Genomic DNA, 13,018 nt, shown 5'->3' with positions numbered 1-13,018 from the left:
ACTGGATCATTTCACAAGGTCATGTACTGCTTATAGATTTGCTCTTAAGGTCAGTCACTAGACTGGAACTTACAGGCAAACCACAGACTGAAGATTCTAACTAAAGAAGGGAGTAAAAATATTAAAAAAAAAAAAAAAAAAAAAGAAGGGAGTAAAGACTATGCCTTACTTTGTCATGCACTATATTGCAGAGAGAGAGAGTTCTTTTGCTTCAGGTTAAGGAAAGTCAAGGTGAACTATCATGGCCCAGGGTAGTGATAAAGAGCTGATGGAAATGATTAAGGATGCTGCAATATGTAGAGTTACACACTGTCTAAATGCACCAGATAGTGTCAGTTCCCATGGTGAATTTCCTTCACTGAAAAAGCCTGGGGGAAGAGGCAGGCCTCAGAAAAAGGCTTAAGATGGTAATAATAAAACAACAGCCAAAATAATACTATCTAACAATTATATAGTGCTTTGCACATGTTAAGACATTTCACCCTTTTAATAAATGACTGGTGTCTTTTCCAGTTTTCAAGATGAGCACACAGGTACAGAGAGTTTAATTCACTTATCTAAGGCCACACAAAAAGTAAATGGTGGAGCCTGAATTAGAACCCAGGCAATCTGGCCTCAGGGCTCTGCTCCTGACTCTGTACTATCCATTGAATCAGGTTTGGGGGTTGGGGGATTCATGCAGAGAGATTCTGGGAAAGGAAGAAAAGGAAAAGGGGACAGGTAATCTTATTATCATCCAACAGACTTAAAAAAAAAAAAAAGCATGTCTGGACTAATGGGATACATCCTACCCTGTTGCTGAAAATAAAATAATGAAAGCCTGAACATGTCTAGGTTTGGATCTCAAAATCTTCAGTGCACATTGAGCATAATGGCTCGGTAGGGAAGCCCAACTTAGCAGAGATCCAAATGGTGGGGACTACAAATCATTCTGGGAATTACCCTTAGTTTTTACACACCTGTGTCAGGTATTTATGATTGCTTTAGCAAAGCACAGATGACACAGAATTATGTCTAGTTTCCCCTTGGTTTTGAGGTTGTAGAGAAGCCAGTCAGGTTAGTTAATAATCTACATTTATATTATCCACACCAGTGGGTAGGGACCTTGTATTTGGCCCCAAGTCCAAGGCATTCAGAGGCCAGACCATGAGGTTCCAAACCCTCCTTCTGCTCCACTCTGGAGCCCATTTACTGATTATGGTAAATCTGGAGTCATTTTACTGATTAAGCTCACTATGGGCTGGTGAGCATGGAGTCTGGAGAAACTGATAAAGAGGAAGGAGGAGCAAAGGAAGGCTATCTGAGTGGGTGGTTGGGCAAAGAGAATAGCCCATCTCTACTTCCTCCCAAAGCCCTGGACATCTCCTCTTCCCTACACCTTTCTATCCTTTCTGTCCTCGTCCCCTAGCTCTCTTTCTTCCCTACTTGCCTTGTCCATCAACAAAAATAAATTGCCTTTCCTTGGAGAAGCATTCACTCTATGAAGTAGGGAGAGCAAGAAGGATTGCCTGGGGCTGGAGCAGCCGGATGACCTTGATGGTTCACCTAGAGTGTCCCAGGATCAAGTGTCCAAGGTAGAATGGGCCAATGACTGCTCCATGGGTAAAGAGAAGCCTCAGGGAAGACACTTACAGAGCCATGTTTGCATTTGAGCATCTCCAGTTTAAGGAGGCAGATGTGAAGCAGAACCCTGCCCTCAGGGTTGCCCTCTCCCTAGGACTTTTTCCAGGCTTTTACTTTCCACCCCCCACCCCACCTCCTTCAGTTTCTTCTGATTGTTCTCATGACTCATATGCACTTTTGTTGGGATTAGATCTTAGGATTCTGGAAAAGCCCATCAAAGTTAGTGGAGGTTTGTGTTTATAGAAGTGGGTGGGAATTTCAGAGTTAGTTCTCCACAGATATTGAGATGTCTGGAGAAGCTGGTGCAAGCAGTTCCTAACCATCCTTCTACTCATTTGGGGATCCCTGACCCTGACTGAAACCCAGGCCGTCTCCCTAACTCTGGTCCCTTCTGTCCACCCTGTCCCTCTCCTGGCCTCTCTGTCTTTCTGTCCCTCTCATCTGTCCCAGCTGTACAAAGCAATAACAGGCCCCCAGGGATGCCTCTCTGGACAAAGGTGGGGTGCAGAAGGGAGCCCAGGGAGCAGCAGAGCCAGAAGGGGGGAGGGTGGGTTCCCAGCCCACTCCCTGTTGGGCCCCAAGGTAACTGTTTCCACCCCTGGCACTCACTGCCTGGTGTATTTCCACACCATGTCTGTCCACCTGGCATAAGCAAGCCTGGCTTCCTGCCACTGCCTTCATGGACCACAAACAGTTCCAGCACTTGGACAGGCCACTGTGCTCACCACAGCATGAGCTGTGGGCAATGTGGCTGGAGGACAGGAGACCTAACTATTGAGATCAGAAGGATAAGGATACAGAAATACTTCTGTAGTGTTAGCGGTGCCAGCAGAGTTTGGACTGTCCAGCAAGGCTTGTGAATGATGTCAAGATTCTTGTAAGGACAAGGTGGGCTTTCCCAACTTTAGACCAAAGGGTTTTCACCATGTTGTGTCCCGGGAATGCACTGACCACCCTTCCCCCTCCCAGCCTGGGAAATGTGTGTAGCATTTTGCTTCAGGTGTCATATTCAATCTGGTTTGTCACTGATTCTTGGTCCCTGGTCTCAGTCATATAGATGTTGGTGACCCCAATGGGAGCTTCTCCAGGGGACACTTTTAGTCCCTTAGAATGGTGAGGATTTCATCTCTCTGAAGGAGGACTAACAGTATGGACGATGGCAGGCAGGTTGGCTACTGAGGCCAAGGACGATGGAGGAAAGATAATGGAAAGATCTTTTGCAAAGATCCTGAGGTGCTACTTGACTCGTGTGTGGGCTCACAACTCCACTTGGAGGTCACAAATGAGCTGCTGCTGCCCTAAGATTCTGAGGGGAACCCACCACCTCCATGGTCACCCATTGGGGAAGGAAAGAGTCCTCTGTTGGCCTCACTCAAGGGAGGGTGGGGACAGGACTGACCCCTGCATCCACCTCTTGTCCCGACAGATAACTGGGCTATGTGAGATTTCAGACATATTTTCTGTGGGTAGCTTGCCTAGAATGACCCCAATTCCATTCATATCCTTTTTAATGAAAGATCCTGAGGTTTGAATAAGGTCAGAGAAAGGGCCAGTGAGAGAGAAGAAGGGAAAGTCAGTGACCGCAGAGGAACAGAAGGTCCCTTTGGGCCTCATAATTGAATATGGGACCAAGTATACATGGGAGACTCTTTGTCCTCCCCCTCTGTCCCCAGCGTTCCCCTCTTAGACCTGTGATCCTTACCCTGACCTTGTGAGCTGGTGCCCACTCTGATGTTGCCCCATCTGGATTAGCTTTCAACACTGTACTCTGACATTCAGCCTAGAGAGTAGTTTGTCTTCTGACTACTGGTTAGGGAGGTAATTTAGGAACTCATGATCCCACTGAGAACAACTGAGAAAGCCTGATGAAACATAGTTTATCTTATTAAAATTTTCAACATGTAGACACAGTGAAGAGGCCCAGCCAACATCTAGGAGAGGACTGGAGCCTGGAGAGGTGAGGTCAGGGAGCCCAGAGCTCCAGATTCACTTTTGTTCTGAGGACATCAGCCAAGACTGAGGAGATAAGCAAGAAATCCATCCAAGCTTTTGGCTGCTTTGAGGTGCTGAGCAGAGAAAGACGTGAAAGCCTGGTGCCCAACAGGAGTGAGACCCTGATAGACTAACCCCCACAGTAAGTGGTGATTCTAAAATGCTGCTTCCTGGGGCGCCTGGGAGGCTCAGTCAGTTGGGCGGCCGACTTCACCTCAGGTCATGATCTCACGGTTCACAAGTTCAAGCTCTGCATCGGGCTCCATGCTGACAGCTCAGAGCCTGGAACCTTCGTCAGATTCTATGTTTCTGTCTCTCTCTGCCCCTCACCTGCTCATGCTCTGTCTCTCTCTCTCTCAAAAATAAATTAAAAAAAAATTTAAATGATGCTTCCTCTAACCAGAAGAGACTCTTTAAAAAATTTTTTTTTTAATATGAAATTTATTGTCAGATTGGTTTCTGTACAACACCTAGTGCTCATCCCAACAGGTGCCCTCTTCAATGCCCATCACCCACTTTCCCCTCCCTCCCAGTCCCCATCAACCCTCAGTTTGTTCTCAGTTTTTAAGAGTCCAGAAGAGACTCTTTAAAAAAAATTTTTTTTAAGTTTATTTATTAATTTTGAGAGAGACAGAGACAGCGTGAGTGGGGCAGGGGGAGAGAGAGAGAGCACGAATCCCAGGCAGGCTTCGTGCTGCCAGTGCAGAGCTGACGAGGGGCTTGGACTCACGAAACTGTGAGAACATACCTGAGCCGAAACCAAGAGTTGGCCGCTTAATCAACTGAGCCACCCAAGTGCCCCAAGAGACTCTTAATGATGCAGAGAGCAAACTGAGGGTTGCTGGAGGAGAGGTTGGTGGGGGATGGGTTACATAGGTGATGGGTATTAAGGAGAGTACTTGGGATGAGCACTGGGTGTTATATACAAGTGATAAATCACTAAAATCCACAATAATATATGTTAACTAACTAGAATGCAAATAAAATTTTCAAACAAGCCATTTTTTTTTCTCAGTTGAGTTGTTGTTAACTAACAGTTCAGACTTTGAGGAACACTACGGCCACACTAGAAGACCAAGGTGGTGTTTTGGTTTTTTGGTTGGCTTGTTGGTTATTTAGTCCTCTGCGAGGGTCACATAAAAACTGATAAATGTTACAGACTCTCTCCCCAGAGTACTTCCATGCAGAGGGAAATAAAAACGTTAACATGACACGTCAGTGCACGCAGAGGCCCCCTGAAGTCTTACAGACCTAGGTGTTCTGTTGTCAGAGACAACGGGTGACGACATCTTGAATAATCATTTTAACACCCCCAATACCTTTCCGTATATTTGTCAGCATAAACTGGAGTAGACAAAAGCTGGATCTAATAGTATCAGGGGAATGAGAGGAGAGATGCCATCTATTAGCTTGTTCTTTCGGCCGAACCTGAGTGCCTGCAGGGCACCGGATCAAGCTGCAACCTCAGGTCTGTGCTCTGAGAATGGCAATCAGCCATCCTTTCTCCAGCCCTCGCCCCCAGCACCCGAACTGCCCTCCTGTTATTCGACTCTCACATTGAGAGTCTTCTTAGGAGGTAGAAGCCACCTCTCTGCATAGAAAAGGAAAATCTATTTTCCTACCATTTTTCCAGTTAGACAGCACGAGGCTCCACCAGGCAGCTGACCATGTGCTGGCCCTGACTCAGGAGGTGGTGTCAGCGAGGCTAACACTGTGCAGAAAGCATTTGCACAGGAGCCGTGTGGGCAGTTACTACCTCCTGTTGCCAGGAGCAGCAGCAACGTCAGTCCTAAACTCAGGGCCCAGTGTCCTGCATCGGGGGAGTTGGTGGTGTGACAGGTGATGTCTGTGCAGAGCAGTAGGGGCAGTGGGTTCCTGTGTGGGCTTCAACCTAGTGTGGGATTGTGTATTCCATTCCTGGCTCTGTAGCCCCAAGCCTGCACTGTGGCCTTCCCCAACATAATCTCATATTTAGAAAAAAGTTGGATTCCATTGTTTGCTCCAAAAAATTGATCAGGGGAGTAGTTGCAGAGAGCAAGCATTCAGAGGTGTTTGTCACACCGAACCGTGAACCACTCCCTAGTCCTCCCACTCAGTCTAGACCCCAGGATATAACAATGACATGTGTCTCACAACATCACGTCTGCTATTGACAAGGTATGTGCTCCCCTCTCTTTACAAGGGAAAAGAAAACGTATTTAAATGTGGTTTTAATGCCCCTCCCCAGGCTGGCTGCTCTGATCGCTGACCTCACTGGCTCCAGATCTGGCTGAGCGCCAGGCTTCTCACAAAATGCACAGGCCTCTCCCCAGACCCACAGACTCAGAGTCCTCGGCGCAAGATCAAGGAATCGCTTATTTAACGAGCCCTGCAAGTGAGGCTGACGCACAGCCGTGTGGGAATCCTCATCTCCATTCTTGCGACTGAAAGTGTGATGTAAAGACCAGCAGCAGCGCCTTGTCCTACACGCAGAATCTCATACTCTACTCCACATTTTGTGAACCTTAAGACAGTGTTTGGGGGAGTCCTGTGAACAGGGAAGTTTGGGACTCCCTGGTCTAGGTGCCTTTAAGGTGAAGCCAGGACTGTGCAGACTGCTCTGAGTGTGGGGTCTGATCAGATCTTTTAGAACTGGGGGTCCAGGGTTTGGTCCTTTTTCCTTTTTCTTCTATGGCCATCACCCCCTTGGTGACCTCATCTATCCTGAAGTTTCTAAACATCATCTACGTGGTGTCATCTCCAAAATCGGTTTCTCTAGCCCAGACATTTCTCCTAAATTCCATACTCATCCATGCTCATCTGACTGCCAAGTTGATTCTCTCACATTTCTAATAGACATCTCATCTTATCGTCTCTTCACTGACTGTCTGTGATGCCTCTCCCCAAATGTGCTCCTTCCAGAATTTTCCCCATCTCTGCTGACAGCAACTCCATCTTTCCACTTGCATAGTCCAGAATTTTGGGGTCCTCCCTGGCTCCTCTTTCTCATACTCAAGATCTAATTCATTAGATTGTGCTGTAAGGTCCATTTACAGATTGCTTCCAGAATCCCATCACTTCACACTCTTTCCACTGCTTACACCCCAGTGGAAGGAGCAGACATCCCCAACCTGGAACACTGAGCTGGTTTCCTAGATTCAGGAACACTGAGCTGGATTCAGATCACTCACTGTAAGTGGTGACAATCTCACCCCACTGCATCCTCAAAACGTCCCACTCAAAGAATTCTCATAACCCAGTCGTGTTCCCTCTGCCCAACCCCTCCCCACTTGAGGTCCTCCAGGATCTTACTTTAGGAGCCATGAGAGACACATCAGAGCCCTGGGTACGGTCACTGCCCGGGTTAATACAAACAGGATGTGGTCAGGAGATGAGACTAAAGGAGGAGCTATGTAGTGGGTGAGCTCCCCATGGGATCCTGTCTACACTATCCCAGGATCTCAGGGATCACCCCCTCCATACTTACTTGCAGGCTGAATGTAGCTGCCTCCTTTTCCACCTGTGGGAAGAAAACACCGTGTTTGAGGCCATTTAGGAGGCAGGGCCATGAGGTCCTAGACCTAGTTCTGAACCCCAGGGAAGCTTCCAGAACTGTGGCTACAGATTGAGGGCAGGATCAGGAAACATGAAGAAAGTACCTGTGTGGGGAATGGACAAACCGCCCTCCTATAGTCTGTCCTCAGCAGGGGCCTTCTTCTCTGTCCTATGACTGCTGTGAATCAGGTCCCCATCACCAGATTCATCAAGGTGAAACATTTGTCCTTCATTTTCACGTGTTTTACTAAAAAGAAATTGTTAGCATTCCACTCCACACTGGACTAGCACATGTGTGTGGGTGGTACTTCCTATTAAGGGGGATAGGAAAACTCAGAGTATAGCCTCTCCCTACCTGAGTGCTTCTTTCTCCAGATCACAGCTCTAACCAGCACAGTAACCACAGGAGAACCAGACCAGCAACGATGTCCATGATGAGAGGAGGAGGCTCTGGGAAGGGAAGGGAGGCACCCTGTACCCCAGGCATAAGCCCTTACCTTGCTGAAGTTCTTCAGAAGGGATATCTCCCCGAGAAGAGGCTCTGTGCCCAGGTTTCCCTCCTTACCCCATCTCAGGTCGACGGGCTCCTGTAGCCCCTCGTGCCGCACATGGCATGTGTATCTCTGCTCCTCTCCAGGGGGCACCACCACAGCCACCAACTTCTGGAAGGTCCAGTCCCCTGCAGGCCTGTGTCCAGAAGCTCTGAGTCCTGGGTCAGGTCCTCCCCATCATGCTGCCAGGGTAGAAGCCCAGGGCCCAGCACCTCAGGATGACATCACTGTCAGAGATGGGGTAGTGGGTTACATGTGTCTTTGGAGGGTCTGAGGAGAAGGGTCAGAAAATTAAAAAAAATTCATGTCTGTCTTGGGCCACTGCAGCAGCACTCATGTGACCATCCCGAGAAAGGACAGTTCAACTGGGGTGGGAGAAGGGAGCAATAACCCAGACACCAGCCTAGGCATAGACATCTGGGATGATCTCTTCTTGTCTGGAAAGTTCTTTAATTAGGACAAGATAGCCTAAGGTAGGAAGCAGATCTCCGGGGGTGGGGTGCGGGTGGAGAAAAGGTATTTCTGGTCCTGACCTGAGGCCCAGTGACTCAGAAAAGCTGGAGTCAGAACTCAAACACATTGGTTTTGGGGTAGAGAAAAAAACTAAGAAAGTCCCCATGGTTCCTAAAGCCGCTGCCAGAGTCGCTGATCAGTGACTTCAGAGATGGTTTCCCCCTCCATCCCCGAGGGACTGCATTCCTTAATTGTCCAGGGAGAAGCGTGGGTACTCTGGACAGGTTGCTCTTTGGTACCCAGTCTGAACACCAGAGCTGTTTCCTTCCTCTCTCCACCCCTGGAGTGGGGGGCGGGGGGCATTCTGGCATCAGTCCCATTTATCTCTCCTAATAGAGAGACACTGGCCCCAGGCTGAGGGAAGACTGGGGAAGTTCCTTGCCCCCTCGTCCCTGCGAGCTGCGGCATCTGCTCTCTGTTCTGCAGGTGCCTACGGAGCCCCTCCACCCACTCTCCGTCCAGGTGGTTCCTCCAGCCCTTGGCCACGCCGGCCACTTCCCACTTGAGGCGGGTGATCTGCCGGGTGAGGAGCGCAGGTCCTCGTTCAGGGCCCCGTAATCCGCGCCGTTCTTGGAGAATTGACTGTACCCGCGGGGGACCCGCCTGTCCCGCCCCACTTCTCATCCAGAAAGCCCCAGTCCCGGTGAGACCCTGGCCCCGCCCCCGCGAGAAATCCCTGGGTTGTCCTTGATCTGAGCCTGTTCAGCTTAAATCCGAAACAAAACCCGAGCACGCCACCTGGGCTCTTTCCCGGTCTAGGGGCTTGTCGGTGGACCTCGGGGTGACCTTCGGACCTGGAAATAAGGGCGGACATTGGGATGGGGGTCGTGACCTGGACTCGGGCCCGCTCACCGGACTCGCTCCGGTTGTAGTAGCCGCGCGTGTTCTGCAGGCTTACTCGGAAAATCTGTGCGTTGTCCTTGTAAATCCGCGTCTGCTCGTCCCAATGCTCCGGCTCCTCCTGCTCCATCCACGGCGCCCGCGGCTCCATCCTCGGATTCGGGGCGTCGCTGTCGAACCGCACGAACTGCGTGTCGTCCACGTAGCCCACGGAGATGAAGCGGGGCTCCCCGCGGCCGGGCGGGGACATCGCGGTGTGGAAATACCTCAGGGAGTGGGAGCCTGCGGGCGCGGAGGGGCTGAACCCTCCCCCCCCCCCCTCCGCCCCGCCCCGCCCCTCCTCCCCGCTCGGGGCCCGGGTCCCAGGGGGAGACTGCCGGGAGGGCAGGGGGAAGGGGATCTGAGTGGCGGAGAGCGGAGCCTAATCTGGGAGGGACGGGGGAGGACAGGTGGAGGGTGGGCAAGGGGCAGGTGCTGGTCTGGGGTCGGGGCGTCGGACAGTCGCCTTTCCCGGGGTCCTGCATCCCCGCGGGCGGTCCCCGCGCTCCTGCCCCGCAGAGGCCCTTTCCTCCTGACCCCGCAGTCACCCGCACAGGTCGCGGTAAGGAGTAGGCCTCCCGACAACAGGAGGAGGACGGGTTGTGGGGTCCATGCAGCAGACCCTCGGGGTCTTGGGAAAAGCTGAACGGAGCCTGTTCCCGAGAATTTTGTATGCGGTAACAGCGGTGACGCTAATTGTTTCTCTAAAACGGGAAACTCAATGGGAGTGCGAACTGGGCTTCCGTCATCAGTATCCAGGCCGGAGGACGTGACCCAGGCTGTGAGAAGGAGAAGTAAAACCAGGGGAGTTAAGGACTCCCTAACCTTGGCCTTCCCTGCGCCAGACACCGCCCTCGTGAGGGGCCCTCCCGGGAGTTCTGAGACTTTGCCCTGACCTCTCTCCGCATGCACGGTGGTCGGGTGACGTTGTCATCCTGTCTTCCTGAGTCCTGGCCCAGGGGCTGTCTGAGGAAAACAGGGAAAGACACACAGGCTGGGCTCAACTCCTTTTCCTGCACAGTCCTTTCCAGAATATTCGCTGAACTGGATTCTCTTACCTCCTATCCCTTACCTTTCTTCCTCTGGGTTATTCTAGAAAACTCACTCCCAGGGAATTCGATACAAGAGAATGAGCTCACCCTGGGGACAGAAAAGGAGGGACAGGGGTTTTCTCTTTAGACATGGAGAAGCTGTGCCTGATTCCAGTTTCCTTCTTGTTGATTAACGCTAGTGGTAGCACAATGTTGGTAACCCCTGAACATCAGGAATCTAAACTGTAAATGTGATTTTGGCCCCACCCTACAGAAAAGTGACCATCCAGCACAGCAGTCAGACTCACAAAGCTCTTAAGTTTTCCCAAACAATGTATCAGTGACTCCTGTGTTTTAACATTACCTTCATTCCATAGCCCCAAGATTATCTGTGTGAATGCTGGACATTTCCTCAGTCCATGGATGCACAACTGTTATGTATATTTCCTCTGGAAGAGTGGGCAAGCTGTAATCACCTCCCAGTTGCAAGTGTTCAGTGCAGCCAGATGCCCTTCACCAGTGTTCTCCCATTTCCTGTGTTTGAATTAATACTTAAATTATGTGCATATTGTTGGGGCACTTGGTATTGTTTTCTTTACCCTGAATATCATAAGGAGGCAATGGGTTTTCAGGGGCCCCCAGAGTATAGTAAATAGTAGATGCAAAGAATGTCTTGCTACATTCTGTAGATAGAGATTTATTAAAAATCTGTATAACAATGTATTTAAATCTGAGAATTCCACTGCTTAGAATTCTTTCCCTCTGCTTCTTTTCCTCACCCTGTGCCTGCAGCCCTTCTCTCTGTCTCTCTCATCCCTCAGGCCCTCTCCTCCCCTTAGTCTCCACCATCCTGTCCCTCCTGGATTGTGGCCCTGGTGCCACCTCATCACCTGCCACCTGGGGCTCTTCTCCTTGCAGGATCAGCGACCCTGCTAATGTAAGTCAGGTTGTGTCATGTGTTCACTGAAAATGCTCCAGTGACTGCGTCCCACTCTTGGGAAGCCTTTAGAATGTAGGGACCATGAGCACAGGGGCTTTGGGCTATTTTGGTGAAAGCTGTCTCCGCGGCATAGAAAGCCATTCCTGGTGTATCGTAGATTCTAAATTAATTGTTGTTGAATGAATGAATGAAATATGACTATTAGTATTTAATTGCATCACATAAAAATCATAAAATGAAAAATACATAAGCAAAAATAAGGAAAGTTAAAAAATTTTTTTAAGTTTTTATTTTTGAAGGAGAGAGAGAGACAGAGCAAGAGTGGGGGGGAGGAGCAGGGAGAGAGGGAGACACAGAATTTGAAGCAGGCTCCAGGCTCTAAGCTGTCAGCACAGAGAGCCTGATGCGGGGCTTGAACCCACGAACCGTGAGATCATGACCTGAGCTGAAGTTGGACGCCTAACTGACTGAGCCACCCAGGCACCCCAAGGAAAGATTTTATTTCATCCATCTAGTGTGCATGAAGTTTCATAGCTTCATTCCGGGGGCAAGACCTCTATGTACACTTGAGGCTGTGCAGTGGTTTCCTATTGCCGCAGAACAAATTCCCACAACCATAGTGACTTACGACAGCAGCCATCCATGTGTCCCAGTTCTGCAGGTCAGCAGTCCAGTGTGATGCTGAGGGTTCTCTCCGGTGTGTCACAGGCAGTGTTTGCACCTAGCGCTCAACATCCCCTCCAAGCTTGAACAGAGCTGTTGGCAGAATTCCATTTCCTGGAGCTGGAGGACTGTGGTCCTCCCCCTGCAAGGGTCCACTTCCTTGCACAATGTCAGTGGGATGCTGCTGTCAGCTCCTGTGGCCACCAGCACTGCTTGCCTGGTGGTCCCTTCCATGGTCAAGGCCTCCCTTAGGGGCCTGGGTGGCTCAGTCAGTTAAGCGACCGACTTCAGCTCAGGTCGTGTGATCTTGCTCAGGTTCATGAGTTCAAGCTCTGCATCAGACTCTGTGCTGACAGCTCAGAGCCTGGAGCCTTCTTTGGATGCTGTGTCTCTCTCTGTCTCTGCCCCTCCCTGCTCATGCTCTGTATTCTTTCTCCCAAAAATTAAAAACAAAAAAAAAAAACCTTTTTAAAATAAAATAAAAATTAAAAAAGGCCTCCCTCACCCTGAGTCCTGGTCATTCAGCCAGGCCTTCACTCAGGAAGAACTCCATCCTATTAAGGGCTCACCTGATGAGGTCAGGATTACCCACAATAACCCTCCAGTTTTAATTCACCTGATATGACCCTTAACTGCGCATGCAAAGTCCATTCACACTAGCACCTGGATTAATGTTTGATCCAACAACTGGGAGAATATGAACAACCTGAGGTTGGTTAGGGCAGCCATCTTGGAATCTGCCCGAGACAGCCTGGTTCTTCCTTTTTCTCTAATTGGATCACAGTCAGAGACCAAAGTCCAAATAAATAGATTGTTTGAATGTTAATAGTATGTATTCTGTCCCCTTAGATATAGATATTCTTCTTAAATCTTAAAACTAATGGATGATGTTTAACATCTCATAGTTAATTTAGAGCCAACAGAGAAAGAGAGAGAGAGAGAAACCCAGCTGGAAGCTGCCATGTGTTTTATGTCCTGGGACCCAGAGTCACACACCATTACATCAGCCTTTTCTGTCTGAAGTGAATCCTTCAAGGCAGCCCACACCCAAGAGAAGGACATTCAGATCCACCTCTGGAAGGGAGGCTCTCAAAGGATTTAGGTACACATTAAAACCAAGATTAAAATTAAATATTGTTTTTTGGATTTGGTAAGTCAAATGCTACTTTCACCCATTATTTTTATTGAATGCTTCAGAATTCTCTTTGGAAGGTAATAATGGAAGTTTATATAAATTGAACATCCATAATAAATTTAACATGTCTCAGTATGTTTTTCAGTGAGATTTGGTA

At 49.4% G+C, this 13,018-nt stretch overlaps 1 pseudogene; it reads right to left on the bottom strand.

The window, feature by feature from the left end:
• Positions 1–332: 332 nt before the first annotated feature.
• On the bottom strand, positions 333–11,707 carry LOC122220653 (annotated as a pseudogene).
• Positions 11,708–13,018: the final 1,311 nt, after the last annotated feature.

The sequence above is a fragment of the Panthera leo genome, chromosome B2, assembly GCF_018350215.1.
Source record: "Panthera leo isolate Ple1 chromosome B2, P.leo_Ple1_pat1.1, whole genome shotgun sequence".
NCBI classification, from domain to species: Eukaryota; Metazoa; Chordata; class Mammalia; order Carnivora; family Felidae; genus Panthera; species Panthera leo.
The sequence above is the reverse complement of the archived record's forward strand: the minus strand, read 5'-3'. Positions and strand labels throughout refer to the sequence as shown.